A 14,569-nucleotide genomic window follows, 5' to 3' on the forward strand; every position below is an offset into this window, starting at 1 on the left:
AATGGCTCCTTTCATTTCATAAACAGACTACAACTAGAAGTCACGTGACTTTGCCCTTTGACGTTAACTCACCGTAGCATGGTTTGTTTATTAGCCTGGTTAGCGTTGTCACTTTATTTTACTGTCTATGCACTTAACACTACCAGAACCTCATGTGAGAAGTTACAAGTTACCCCAACATAAAGGTAATTACCACGCGACTTACATAGCTTTCTGTCATTACGAAATCATTTAATGTAAGCCATAGGTTTTGGCCCTATTTGTATCCAAAGGCTGCTGAAGCGCAGGGGAAGGTAGCCTACATCATCTGGGTGATGGCTTCGAATATGTGTAGCATTTTTTCCACTCACATACCCAACAACTGCTGAACAACGCCGACACACAGTTTCATCTTATCCACCACTCTTTCGCCTGTACTAACGTTACTGTAACTGAAGTTCTCAAACTTGCGATCTTAAAGAGACCAGCGGATCCTCTAACTCTTGTGGGTCTAACCTTAGTGCTGCTAATGACTGACGGACTCGACCGACGACCTGACAAAAAAAACATAGGCGCCAATCAGAGCTTCAGAGCTAAAGCAAGGCTACAGATTAGCGTTAGGTGTCGCTAAAGAACTCCCGTAACTCTCGCTGCTTAACAGTAATTGCGCATGACATTAATTAATCCGCACACGAGTTTTATGTATTTTTATACCGTGTATTCTCCGTGTAAATGCATGCACCGAACCGTGACGCCCGTACCGTTTCGGTTCAATACGAATACATGAACCGTTACACCCCTACTAGATGCTAATTGATACATTTATTGATGTAATAATGGACCAATGACTGTAAAGCCCATAAACCTTTAAAACTTGTTGTGCTTAGTCCTCTTTTTAATAACCAGTTGCATTGAATGAAGTGACCCAGTGAACCTGACTTTAGTGAAACAGTCAAGTCCATCCCCCTGCAACATGGCCTGTGCTTAATTGATCTCTCTCTCTCGCTCTCTCTCTCACTCTCACTCTCTCTCTCTCTCTCTTCCAAAGCCCATTCACTTCTCACAGCATGCCACAGCTCAGACAGTATCTGACTCTGGAATGTCTATTGATCTCCACTATTGGTCCTGATGTGACAGAAATCTGCCAGACCTGAGCCAAATCTGAGCCAGACCAGTCAGATCATGCCCAGTAGGAAGTAGTGGCAGATCCAGTCAGCTGCTTACCAAGGGGGAAGAGTGTGAAGTGTCACACCAGCGAGGACACTATAATTAGCGTCCCAGATGTGGATTTTGTGCCATGGCAACCCCAGACAGGTCATCCTAATTAGCCATGCCTATAGTCCACCATGGGACTGAACCTCCCAAGCGAGACAGGCACCGGAGACTCATGACGAGCCCCTCCGCGCTCATTCCATTAGGGGATATTGATCGAGAAAATATCTCCATTACATCGAGATAAATAAAACATAGAAAGCTGCATCCAAGAACACATAAAAAAGGTAGAAGGTTTTTCTATGCAATAATGATGGAGAAAACTCATGCAAGAGTGGCCATTTTAAAAGAGCAACATTGGTTTTTTACATCAAGCAGTCATCTTTTGAAGGTGTACCACTGAGACCACTCATCCCATTCCCTGAGTGACATTTCTTTGATGATAATATTCCTCCTAGTCCTTATCTGTGTTCCGTAAGACATGTGGCGACCGCAGCAAGAGAAGTCACTTTGAAAGAAAGGAAATTAATTTCCGATAAATATCAGGTCTGATCAGGTCTGACATTTTCCCATTTTCATTTTGCCGCTTTGCAAAGATAGTTCAGTCAGAACTGGACCCCCTGGACTTTCATTAATGCAGAAGGGTGAATATTTATGGCTCTGTTTCCCAGACAGAGTCAAGTAGTGAGAAACAGCAGTGAAGGAGACAGTGCAACCTTGCAGTAGGTAGTGATTCATCTTATTATTATCCTTCAGAAATGTTCTGTGGTCTATTTTTTTTGTTGCTCTCGTTGTTTGCCTTCCACTAAACAAAATCCTTGTTTTTCTCATCATCAACTGAAAATGACGGCAATTTTAGAACAAAGCTATGAGACAACTTTCCATTAACAATGTAGCCTACTGGAAATAATACAATGAATCATGTTAGAATGTTTTCTTGGGGAAATGGCCCCACTTGTTGAATGCTCTCTGTTATTTCATGACATAACCAAGCATGCTTCATCAAACAAAAGACGTTAATGTATGGATCATCTCTCAAGATGAAGATAAAGTACAAACACTGTGGTTAAACAAGTGAACTGTGTAGCTACTGTGAAAACCAATTTTAAACACATGTTTAAACACTGCAGAGAACCAAGTGACCTCAGACAGTTTGAGCACAGACAACACTTCATTATCAGGGAATCAGTGGTGCTGAAGTCTCCTTTACTGAAGACATGCTAACTGTCCATTTCATTTTTAAAACTGTATGCTGTTGAGGTGACAGTTTGGCCGTGTGGAATCCCTGTGATTATCTCTGGGATATATATTTGCATGTACGCTATACTCAGTACATGAATCCTCTTGGCCATTTCAAACGTATAATCCAGCAGGCCAAAATTACCAGCGGGAGGTCAATCACTCCTTGACCTTGACTGCCTCATAGCAGATTCCCACAGCCTTCTCTTCAATGCACAATAGCCTCCTGTGTCAAAGTCTGTATGGTATGGGGCACCGATTAAGCAATATTCAGTGAAGGAGAAAGCTGTAAGGAAATTAGCACTGACAACCAAATGGCTCGTTGGCCTTCCCAGCAGATTACAGTGTTATGCCTCTACCTGACCCATGGCCTTGCCAATGCAGACATAAATAAACATTTACCCAAAAGCTAGGTTTCTCTCAATGCTTCTAAACAGCTATTAATTGGAACTCTCACGCTCTCAGCAAACTTCAACAAGAAATAAGAATTCTGGATACGACCTTATTCAAAGAGGACATAAAGAGTGTGTCAGGGGTTTCATATTTCAGAGTGGTTTACAGAGGACACACCCCTTGTGGCCTTTCAGCCGACAGTCCCTTCCCAAGTGAGACGTAAACACAGTGTATCTAGCGGTGCAGGGTCAGTGCTGGCGGTGAGGACAGGACATGACTGAGAGAACACAGTGGGGATAAGGACGTATCTGCGGCACCTCGGCAGTCTCTCTCTCTCTCTCTCTCTCTCTCTCTAATACATCAGACGTCCGCCAAGGTCGCTGGGGTCACAGGAAGTGCGAGGAACCAATTTGACCGGAGGTGAATGTGTGTGCGGGGCATGTGGTCCAAAAAAAAACACATCACATATCAGTTAGAATAATCAGCTCTCTCATCTGTAGACCAGGTAGTACTTAAAGATGAACACATGAATACACACATGAATACACACACACACACTCACACACACACACAAAGCACATAGACACACAGAAACACACAGAAGCACACAGGACACTATCACACACAGGACATAGACACACACATTCACAAAACACACACACACACACACACAGCGGTAGCAGCAGAAGCAGCACCAGCAACAGCAGCCTATAAAAAGCTAGTGTAAGCAGTGTGCGGTGCCTGGGGCCTGAGATTGGGTTCATTTTAAAGGGCTGAGGAGGCCTGCTCCAGATTATAGGAGGACTTCTGAGGAGCCCACCCTGAGGCAGAACTCAGATCCTGGCCTTGATCCCTGCTGCTACTCCCCCTACCCCCTTGTCTGCCTGTTACATTTGCAGAGCAAGGAAATAAAACCCCACACAACAACTTACAGTAAACACTGGGAGAGGCAAATGCCCCGTAAAAGACCAATAACACCCCTCCTCCTACTCCTCCTTCTCCAACCCCTGCCCTGGCTTCCCGGACCACTCTAAATGACCCACTGGGGATGGAGGCAGCTGTGGCCTGGCACTGAACGCAGGATTAAACTTAAGCTCCTTTGTCTGGTCACACTGTTGCACGGCACCCACGCAGATCTTGATGGGGAATCAAAACAACAAAAATAGATGGTCATCTAGTGGCTGGTGCCGTTGATCTTTTGGGAAGTGTTTTCAAACAGGGCACTGCTGTGCACTTATCCCCCACCAACACACAAACACAAACACACACACACACACACACATAGCCCACAACACATGTGCACCGCATAACAGGTAGTGGGAGCATAAATTCTCTTGGATCACAACGTTTTTTTTTATTGTCAGTGTGGTCTGCCAAGGGCTATTTCCATGGCAACCAGCATGAGGCACGTTAAGGTCTATTCCATTATTTAGACATGACAAAGTAGGAGGCTATTACGTCAAAGACCAGACTCGTTTTTTTGTCCTTTTCTTTATTTCTCTTCTCAACCACATCATCTGTCTCTGTGCTTTCACGTGGACAGACAAGGCCACTTGCAGGGAGACAACATACCGAGACACCGAGAGGGGAAGTTTGGGGACAAGTCGTGTCTTCGTGTGCCAAACGGGTCCAGTCACAGAAGCATCTGTCCCCAAGGAGACAGCGTGTGGGGATTGATTTTTTTTTCTACCACGGCTGAATGCGCAACCATTTTGGTAGTCGTTACGTAACTAACAGCGCCAGGGACCGAGAGAGCTTTGCTTTGCAGCGCATGAGAGAGTTGAAAGATCCCATCCAATTAGGTGCCAAAGAACATTTGGGAGGAATAGACACAGGGTTTATGAATCACACAAAGCAAATGCTAATATAAGCAGGGCTGATTTCTCAACTACTCCTGACCTCCTACACACCACCCCCCCTCAAAACCCAAAACCCAAACTTATCCTTGCCAGTTGTGACGCCTTAATCGGGTCTGGGGTCAGATGCCCTCCATCAATGGCCAATCAACTGAAAGGCTGTTCAACAAAGCACATATTGTTCAATGAAAAAACAAAACACAATCCAAATAATACAGAGGTTTTTTTTGTCTGCATAATTGAAGATAATTACATGGGAAAAGGTGCATCAATGACATCCATCTAACAGACATGTATGGGATGTTCTATGTTCTAAGTGTTCAGTGAATGTTCCCAGAACCCATGTTGTGGGTGACCAGACAGGAGCAGGCCGTTACCTGAAGCACCCTCCGCTCTGGCACTTTAAATTCTCCCACGGCTTCCTCCGTCTCATCACCCTGGCAACTGCTCAAGCACAAGCCTCATCCCGATTGGAGGGGGCCGGTACTAAACCTGCCAACCCATTCACTCCAGATCCCCCCCACCCCTCCCACCCACCCACTTCCCCCAATATGCTGAGCGTCTGTCTCTGCAGTAGTCAACACTCAACATGGTCTATTTATGAGTCATATGCTGGATAAATAAAAAAAATAAAAAGATCCCATCAGCCTGTCCAGTTTAGCATTAATGTGCATTATTAACCACCCTGGATGATAAATATGACAAAATGCTTCCTTCCAGTGGTTCACCACGCTCCGTGAACTTATAAACACTGAACTCCCTCAATTAGGTAACATCCTGGCTGCAGTGTCACCCAGGACACCCACTGGCTGTTCCTGCTGTGGTTCAGGCTGTGCCTCCAAGAACTCCTCCAGCATTCCAGCTCTCACAGGTCACAGATTGAGTTTACAGATTGAGACCCTGGTCCATATTGATTGAGTCATGTTTTATGTTTCACATGACAAATGCTAGACATTCAGCAATTAATAAACAAACTAGATGTACCGCATAGCGGTACAAAATATGACCGCCGCTCAGTCCTGTACATCCGTTCCGCGAAAATAAATCACACTTCAATTTGTCTCCATATTTTACTCCATCCACCACTCTTGAAACTTTTGTGTATGCTTGTTTGGCATGCCTGAGTGTGTGTGTGTGGCTGCACAGAAAGTAGCCTACTGGTGCTGAAAAGGTGAATAGATTGTAGAATAGCCAAAGAAGATGTAGCATTGTTATAAAACCTTTAAAATCTCTAAACAATCACAAGAAGGGCAGTTCATCACAGTTCATCCATTGCAACTGGATTGATGAAAGGTCACTTACACCTGTAGGGTGTACTACGAATCTCGATTAGTGGGTTAGCGAGGTATGTTGCGCTCAAAGCCAGGCTATGCTGTGACACGAAAGTGGATCTGTTTTAGTGTCGCTATATCACCATGGTATCTTATGCTGTCAACCAAACCTGGTCGGGAGGAGGTTATGTGCTAAGTTATAGCTCAAATCGTGTAATCTACCGCACACTAACTAATCAATTGTCTTAAAAACGAAGTTATCTCACGTGTAGGATTCTGTCATATATCTTACAGGTGGAGCTTCGCCTCTACTAACATTTTGGATCTCGAATGCGCTTTAATAGTGCTGTGCGTGCAAATATCCCACTTTGGACGTGCATACCATACAACAACTGGTGACAATTGATTTATTTGATGTTATAGGTTAGACACAAAAAATCACCACAGTGTAGATTAAGCTATCGCTCATGAATGCAGAAGTAATTGTTTTTAAATAGAGGCGGTCTTGTGCGTCTCCACGTTACACGATTGGCCAAAGTCGCACAGATCTTAGCTGAAAGCCTAGTTTCTAATAGATCCTAATAGAAAGCTGTTAGCTTCCCTAAGCTACAGGTAGGCTTATAAGGTAGGCCTATTTACAACATAAATTGTCAATAGGCTATGCTGGCGACACAAATAAAATCTCCTTTGGAAACCAATGGCTTACGCCTTTGCGTAAGTCCGGCTCAAGCGGACTTAAACTGCCATATCGTGGCGAAAAGTTGTAATAAAATTCACGCAGCTCCATGAGTCAAGGAAAGCGCGAATGAAGTAGCCACTTCTAAATGGGACCCACTACACAGTAGCTTAAGGTGTGTTGCTAAAGGAGCCATAATGAAATGAAGGTGAAGCTGCACGCACTTAAAACAAAATAAACAGGCGTCTCAGTCTCACGCATGTATAGGCAAAACTGTATCAGACCGGTGTAACGTTGGTAAATCTTCCATTGCACAGAATGATTTTTGTAGCACGTGCAACAAATGACAGTCGAAAGATACAATTACAGTGCTGCTATCAATTTTCTTGGTATAACGGCATTTATAGTTTTCTACAAATGCAATCAATCAAATTGGCCTCCATCACTCAACCAACGCTAACAGTAACATTACCTAGGTCCTTATTGATATTATAAGATTAACGTACCTGCAGTAAAAACCATTTCATGTGAACATCATCCTATCCTTATTAGACATTCTCTGCGGTAAACTACAGTCCTTGTAGGAAGCGTCCATTGTTTTTCCAACCCACTTTTAACTTCCAACAAAATTACATCTCACTGCAACGATGCGCCATCTAGTGGACAAACGACTACTTATCGCCAATACTGGAAATGCAGCCATGATGATGATGATGAATAATTATTTTGGCTTTCTTTTAATCCTACTGAATTTGTAATTATGTATCGGCCGTTCTAATATCGATAGTATGTGGGTGCCTGTGTGTGTGCATGTGTATATGTGTGCACCGCCATCTACAGGCCAATGAGTGTACAGTCACTAAATGTACACATAACCTAATTTTTTTTAGACCCCCCCATGGATGAAATTCTACGACACTTGGCATACCCCCAGAGAATGCCAGGTCAATCATACACATAAAATGTGGTGCAGTTCTGAACATCTTAACTGAAGACAGGGGCGATTAAAGCAGAATAATATTGCATTTTCATTTTTTACCGGGGGGGGGGGGTTGGAAATCACAAATGAGTGATTATGGGCCAGATTGATGTGGGCCCTTGATACCAACATACCATAAAAGATTATTCATCCTCAGTGCCACGGTTCAGGTAGTTATTTAGGAAAAACTGCTTTTTTTGCGGTTCGGGGGGCCCAGCACGGGGGGGGGAGTGGCCCCCTGGGATGAAACGAAATTTTTCCGTAAAAGTCTAGTGGGGCTACATACCCACCAAATTTCATGTGCCCCGGTGGTTCGGTGTCCCGGGTATCGTTGACCAAAAATTCAGGAAGTAGATGACGGGGGAAAAAAACAAAAAAAACAATCCCTATATGACCGCTTCGCTAGCTTCGCTAGCGGCGGTCATAATTATACACATGTCGACTCAAGCATGAGGCCACAATAAATAGTAAGAATATAATGAATATAATAAAGAATGCAAAGAAAGCCAAAAGAAAGCTGAAACATAAATGTGGTGCGAATCAGTGTCTAGGGGATGTCATACAAAACAGAAATCAAAAAGCTGTGAGAAAGGGGGAACAGCCAGCAAGGACAGAGCTGGGGCAAGTTCAAAAACAGTTTTTCTATGGTTTCCTGATTGAATGATTGCAATGGTGTGCAACGATGTGCAACAGGCTTGTGAGCTGGTTTTCTCTCGTTTGGTGGGTGTGTCAGGGGTGCAATCCTATCAGCATTGAGGTACAAAACAAAGCCCGCCACTCTAAAAACGTTGTTAGCACAACATATCTACCTAAAGTCATTTACAGACGAAAGATAAGAATGAAAAGTTGAAAAGAAAATGAAAACTATATAGATTTCATCAGCCTCGGAATACATTTTAACAATGGCGTTCTCAGAGTGCTTGCATGAACAACAGTGGTCAGTGCACGACTGTTTGAGTTGAATCATACGCTTCGCACCATTTTATTCATCTTATCCCCTGTCAAACAGGAGGCCATCAGCCAAACCTGTGTGCACCTGGGCACCATTCACCTGCCAGAGACTGAAAAAGAGAAAGTATACTTATAGTATGCAGAATTTTGTCTTTTGTTATTTTCTGCATGAACAAGAAGCATTTTAATTTCTCTATAAACACGGCAGTATTTAGAAAGGCTCATTAAAAGCATTGCTCAAGTGAGGTTGGCTTAGTGAGAGACACATAGCCACTGGATGCTGGACTGACTCTGATCTACTATTCATTTGGGGTGTAATACTATTGTAAAACCATGTTGCACCAGTTAAGCTACAAAATTGTTTGTGAGCTAGAGGCAGCACCAGGAATATGGGCAAGAGTAGCATCTGGCTCCAAGGACCCAAAGGAAAACAACTTTTCTCCTTTCTCCGAGATCTGATGGTGATTTTAGAGTTTGCCTTAGTTGGACGCCTTACAGCAGGACAGCTTGTTTTGGATGCTTTTTTATTCAGATCGCCTCTGTCCTCCTCTTGCAGGGCCCAGGGGCCTCATTGCCGGCCCTCTGGCTCCAGGCATCCTCGCAGGGCCCTTACAACAGACACCTCTGGCCTTGCTGTCCAGTGTGCTCATGTTTCACAACTGGATAGCTATGGGAAATCATGGTCAGTTCAGCGGAGGTCGGTCCTGTTTAGACCCCCCGATGTGGGTGTTCATTAGAGGCCTGCTTTTCTGGACGGATATTTTTTATCGTTATGCGCGGACTCCGGACGGTGACAGATTATCCCAGGAAATGTTGTCTGTGATATGATGTGCACAATGACTTTGTTTTTGTGTTGATGTTGATGTGTGTGTGTGTGTGTGTGTGTGTGTGTTGGTGTGTGTGTGTGTGTGTGTGTGTGTGTGTGTAAAACATGAAGTGCGATGTGCATGGCATCACTCTTTATCTTTAGAAACAGTGCAGCTGTTGGAGGCAGTAGGCAGCTGACAGGAGAGGCCCTCCTGCTCTGATTAAAATGAATCATCCCTTTCAACAAAGTCTCCGGATTAGTTCACTCGACGCGGAAATGCATGGATCACCGGTGCCCAGGGTGCCTCACCGAATGTTCCCGGATATTTTTTCTTCAGAGACGTGGAACCAAAATCCATTTACTCCCAGAGGTTTTTGATCTTACTGAAGTGTGCATTCATTAAAAAAATTACTGACAAAATTCACAGTTCCCCTTTTACATAGCACCAAATCTCTCAAAGGTTTTACTGTGAGAAGAGCTTAGCCAATATAAGATATGAAGATGCACTCTTAAAATGAATGTGTTGAAAACAACACAACTTGCATTGTTTTTTGAACACATCTCTGTGTCCAGACACACATTCGTTTTAAGAGTGTAATAGTATATTTTCCACATAGGGCAATCAAATAAACATATTAAAAACACCCACTGTCATGTGGCCACATACACACTGCCTCACACCAGGATTTGATCACCACACAAACACATCCACATCAGCACACATCACCACATACATAAATAGAATAATTATGTCTCTAACACTCTTTCCAAATAGCTGTGGGTCTGGAATCAACCATGAAAATCAATAAAATATTTGGGTCATTGTCAGGATATATTCATAAAAATAAAAGGGAAAAGTATCTGAATTTTAACAGGCACAGCCAATTACTACAGCCACTAAATTGTGTGCAAGATGTACACAAACCTTATATGACCATATAATTAGAGGTTTTATAGAGCCCCCATTGACCCACACAAAGTTTACTGGACACTGCTGCCAAAAGAGCTACACTATCAGATTGATCTTGTCAAAATAGCAGAGAGCTACAGTAAAAGGAGCAGCCCTGTGCTTGTACTATGTTTCTTATTACATAACCGTTGATGGTAAAGCGATAGGAGCCAGTGGGCTCACAGCAGGACCCAGTGTGCTGCACAGCTACAACAAGGTCACAGGAAGAAAAGAGCTGTGCTCACAGGCAGAGGATTTCTTTGAAATGGGGCCTTAGGAGCACAATTCAAAGTGTACACCTGCCCAGGCTAATACGAACCAGCGCTGCCAGGAACAAGAGATTCAATCCAGACTTTCTCATGACGCTACCCGACTGCTTCCGTCATAACAAAAAGACCAGCATCTGATCATATGACCAATTACTGTAGCTACAGTGTGGCCAACTTTCCCCTTCTTTCATTCAATGGACCTACACCACCTTACATAACGCATTGACTTTGGACTGTTGCAAAATGGGGATAAGATAAGCTTTAGAAACAGTTAAACTGTCTTTTTAGGTCACCGGTAAACTTACAGATGTAAACTATTTCTTAGCTTCCATACGGAACTCTATAGTATCATATTAAGGAGAATCTCACATACAGACTATAGTATGCCTTTGGAGCTTACAATCTTTTAACTCTTTATTGTCTTTATTCTCTTCTTAAACTACTGTTCTCTCGTTCCACGCAGTAGACCGTAAAAATAAAGTGTGTGGGCCATACGGAAATTAAACAATCAAAGAAATGAATCAAAGGTGATATCATATAAAGAGTAAATGTTTGCTAAGCAGTAGAGCAAGTTTTTTTGGCAAAAAAAAAACACTTCCCCTTTTTAGGCCTCATTGCACAAACATTCATTACTGCACAAACATCCAACAACAAATCAAACCAAACAAGCCTTCTTTGCCATTTATGATCGTTTCTGATAATCTGTGCTAACCAGGTTCCAACTGTTTCAAACCTCTCTCTCTCTCACACACACAAAGAAAGAGAGAGAGAGAAGAAGAAAGAAGATGAAGAAGAAGAAGAAGAGAAGAAGAGAGAATGCATTCCATTTCCCATCTGTTCTCATGGACACTTGCCCTAGATTCAGAGTGAGAGGATTAGTAGGGGAACGGATCTTCAAGTTGAAATAGGCTTTAACTACAGGTGTAATGTGTTCCCGTTGCTATGGCAGGAGTAACCACCAGAGAAAACAGCCATATAAACAGCAGGAATGTAATGTGACAGCAAATTGGTTGAAAACATTAAAAAGAGCATAAAAGAGAAGGCAAGAGAGAGAGAAGTAGAAATAGAGGGGGAAAGGAGAAGAGGAGAGACTGATAGATACGGAGTAACCATTGACGTGACACCACAGAGCGCTAACTGACTTTTACCCCTCCTACTTACTCCTACCCCAGTCTAAAAATAAACAGATAAAGACATTTAAATGGCCTTGTGGCCATTGGTCCCAGCCTAGCTATTTAACCCCAGGTGTCCACGGCTATAAGTCATTATCAGGCACTCTCCAGCAGGCAGCCCTGACCCAAGGCTCCCCAGAGAGGAGGGGAGGTGAAAGGGTAACCCAACTCCCCCAGCTGACACAACCGGCGGGCGAGGAGGGAGCTATAATAATGCTGTCAGCCACACATACATTTGTGTCTTGAACGCATCCCAGCTTAATCATTCATGAGCTTGCACTCACACACACAGCAGCAGCGATGATCGCCTTTCATGGAGTGCACAGCAACCTATAGACGAGGTCAGCTGTAGGTACATCAGCTTTTGGACTTCAGCAAAAGAGTGGGCGATTCCTCTGTCTTCTAAAGCTGCATAAGAGCAGCGCTCAATACACAACTGAATTAACACAGTTCAGCTTCAGAATGCTTATATTTAAGGTCATGAATGCAAAGTCATTAACATATCAAAGACTGACCAGCTGCTATAAATAAATTCTTTGTGAAAATAATTTGTAAAGTTTGAAAAGGATCCTGTGTAAGGAGCGTGTGTGTGTGTGTGTGTGTGCTGTTTGTGCGTTAGTGCACGTGTCTGTGTGTGTGTGTGTGTGTGAGAGAGAGAGAGAGAGAGAGAGAGCGAAGGCTGTGAGTAGTAGTTCAAACTCCCAGATGTGGCACAGGGGGAAGGGGAGTTTAGCAGGAGAGCAAGCATATGCTTTCCCTCAGCTACAGCTGGCCACAATCATGTCAAACCAATCTGAAATGGACTCAAAGCCTGTTTGCTTGCCCCCCCCCCTCTCTATCTCTCTCTTGCTCTCTTTCTCTATCTCAGGTTGCTGTCCCATCATACTTTTCTCCTTCTTTCCTTCTGTCTTTTGTGATACACACACACACACACACTCAAGTCAAGTGAGGCTGAACCGATTGGTGACTTGGCAGTTCCAAGCTCACAGCTGGCCAGGCCTGATCAGAGGCCTCACACTGTCACCGCGATAACGCCTTCATTGTTCAAAGTGAGAGTCCAAAGGGGTGCATCTGATCGCCAACCAAATGAACTGTCCACTCGAGGAGATCCTGAGTTAGGCGCAGCCATCCGTAACTCACAGCTGTATGGTATCCAGTTACTCTCTCTCTCTCTCTCTCTCTCTCTCGCTCGCCTGAAATACCTCCAAGTGAAAAACGTCAGGGCACCAGCTGACTTCGATATTAAACTTCAGCTTACTGTCGAAACATGCACTTGAGCTGGGGAGGGGGAACAGCTGTCAAAACATGTGTTCAAAGATAGAATAAAATCATACATAAACACGCTCACAGGTTGAAGGGTTCTTTGGGAGATCTAACATTGGAAGGCTACAATATTGCTGCTCCAAGGCCTCAAACAAATTGTGAGATTTATAGCACAGCTACATTATCATTTGTCAGCACCTGGGTGTAATGCAAAAGATTATAGTCCTGGTGCATGTGAATGACTGCCGAACACGTGTAGGAGAACTGACCAGCCATTTTCCTGGCAGGCTGGCATGACAGTAATGGCTCTGATGACAACTTATGTCAGTGGTTTCTAAAACTGTTTGGACTAAAACATTACCCTTAACATTTTGTTTTCTTCCAAATGGCCCTCTGAGATTGTTTCAATATAATGTTAACCTCTCCTATGAATCTTGCATATTCCTTTAGAGTATTCAAACACACCCCTGGTTCAGTGAGCCCAGTCTAATGGCACAGGCATGACTGTAACATTATTCACTGAGCTCTCCAATGTTCTGTCACCATTAATGAAGTTACATCATGCACATTGGTCCTGTACATGTGTAGACACACACACACACACACACACACACACACACACACACGTTTGACACATGCAAACCACATGCAGAATACCCACCAACCTTATGTTACATCTGGATCCCATACCTTGGTTTGAGGAAACAGAGCATGGCTAACCTGCCTTAATCAATGGCATAAATCATAACAGAGGATAAGTCAGTCATTGTCTTCTGTACAGCTGCTGATCGTGGCTGACTCTGGATCTGATGCGCCCCTGGGCTGGTACAGATCCCCCAGTGGACCCATGCCAGAGGTGTCAGCTAATAGGGAAGCATGTAAGCTACAGGAAATGAGCTCACAGAGAATCTTTGTCACAAGCATATAGTTTGTGGATAGTTTTTTTCTCCCTCAAGACTGATTGGTTTCAAAAAAAATATTGACAAGCGTATTGGCACTCAAAGATGTGGAAGCGTCTGTGGTGATGACATTCAATCACAGGAAGAATGGAGTGTGTGACAGAGGACCAATGCTTCCACATCATAAGGGATGATGGATATTGGTCTCTGTGCGCTGCACCTAGTTCTACCTCCGACGAGATTGATGAAGTAAAATGATGAAAAGGCAGTTTTGAGTGTTCCAACAAACACATGTAAAGCAATTTAGCCAAGATCATTTTTAATCATTCAAAGCTTTTCTCTACTCGTCCTCAAAAGACCTCTAAAGCAATATCAGCTATGAGAAATCTCCCATGAGAGAGAGAGAGAGAGGGAGGGAGGGGGGAAGCAGGAATCCACTTTGTGTGCTTTCTCTGTGCAGCAGGCTAAAGAGGACTAAAGTTCGACTTATCCCACCCAAACTCACTTCATTTGCCTGTCCTTCTCTCCCAGCCGGCTGCTGACTGGCTCAGACATCGGGTGCAGATGGCCTAAGAAGCTCGTGCCAGCACTGGGGTTAAGGACCGGGCAGGGAGAGGACAGCGAGTGCACAGCACGCAAAGCACCACCCTCCT

General features: G+C 43.8%; 1 protein-coding gene across 1 annotated transcript in view; it reads left to right on the forward strand.

Moving 5' to 3' along the window:
* Positions 1 to 14,569, forward strand: part of fkbp16 (FKBP prolyl isomerase 16) — a 39,019-nt gene that overhangs the window by 16,739 nt on the left and 7,711 nt on the right. The window lies entirely within an intron of this gene.

The sequence above is a fragment of the Alosa pseudoharengus genome, unplaced genomic scaffold (assembly GCF_046254945.1).
Source record: "Alosa pseudoharengus isolate Yale_2024_CS ecotype anadromous, Long Island Sound unplaced genomic scaffold, YU_APseudo_1.1 YU_APseudo_1.1_scf_10, whole genome shotgun sequence".
In the NCBI taxonomy this organism is placed as follows: domain Eukaryota; kingdom Metazoa; phylum Chordata; class Actinopteri; order Clupeiformes; family Clupeidae; genus Alosa; species Alosa pseudoharengus.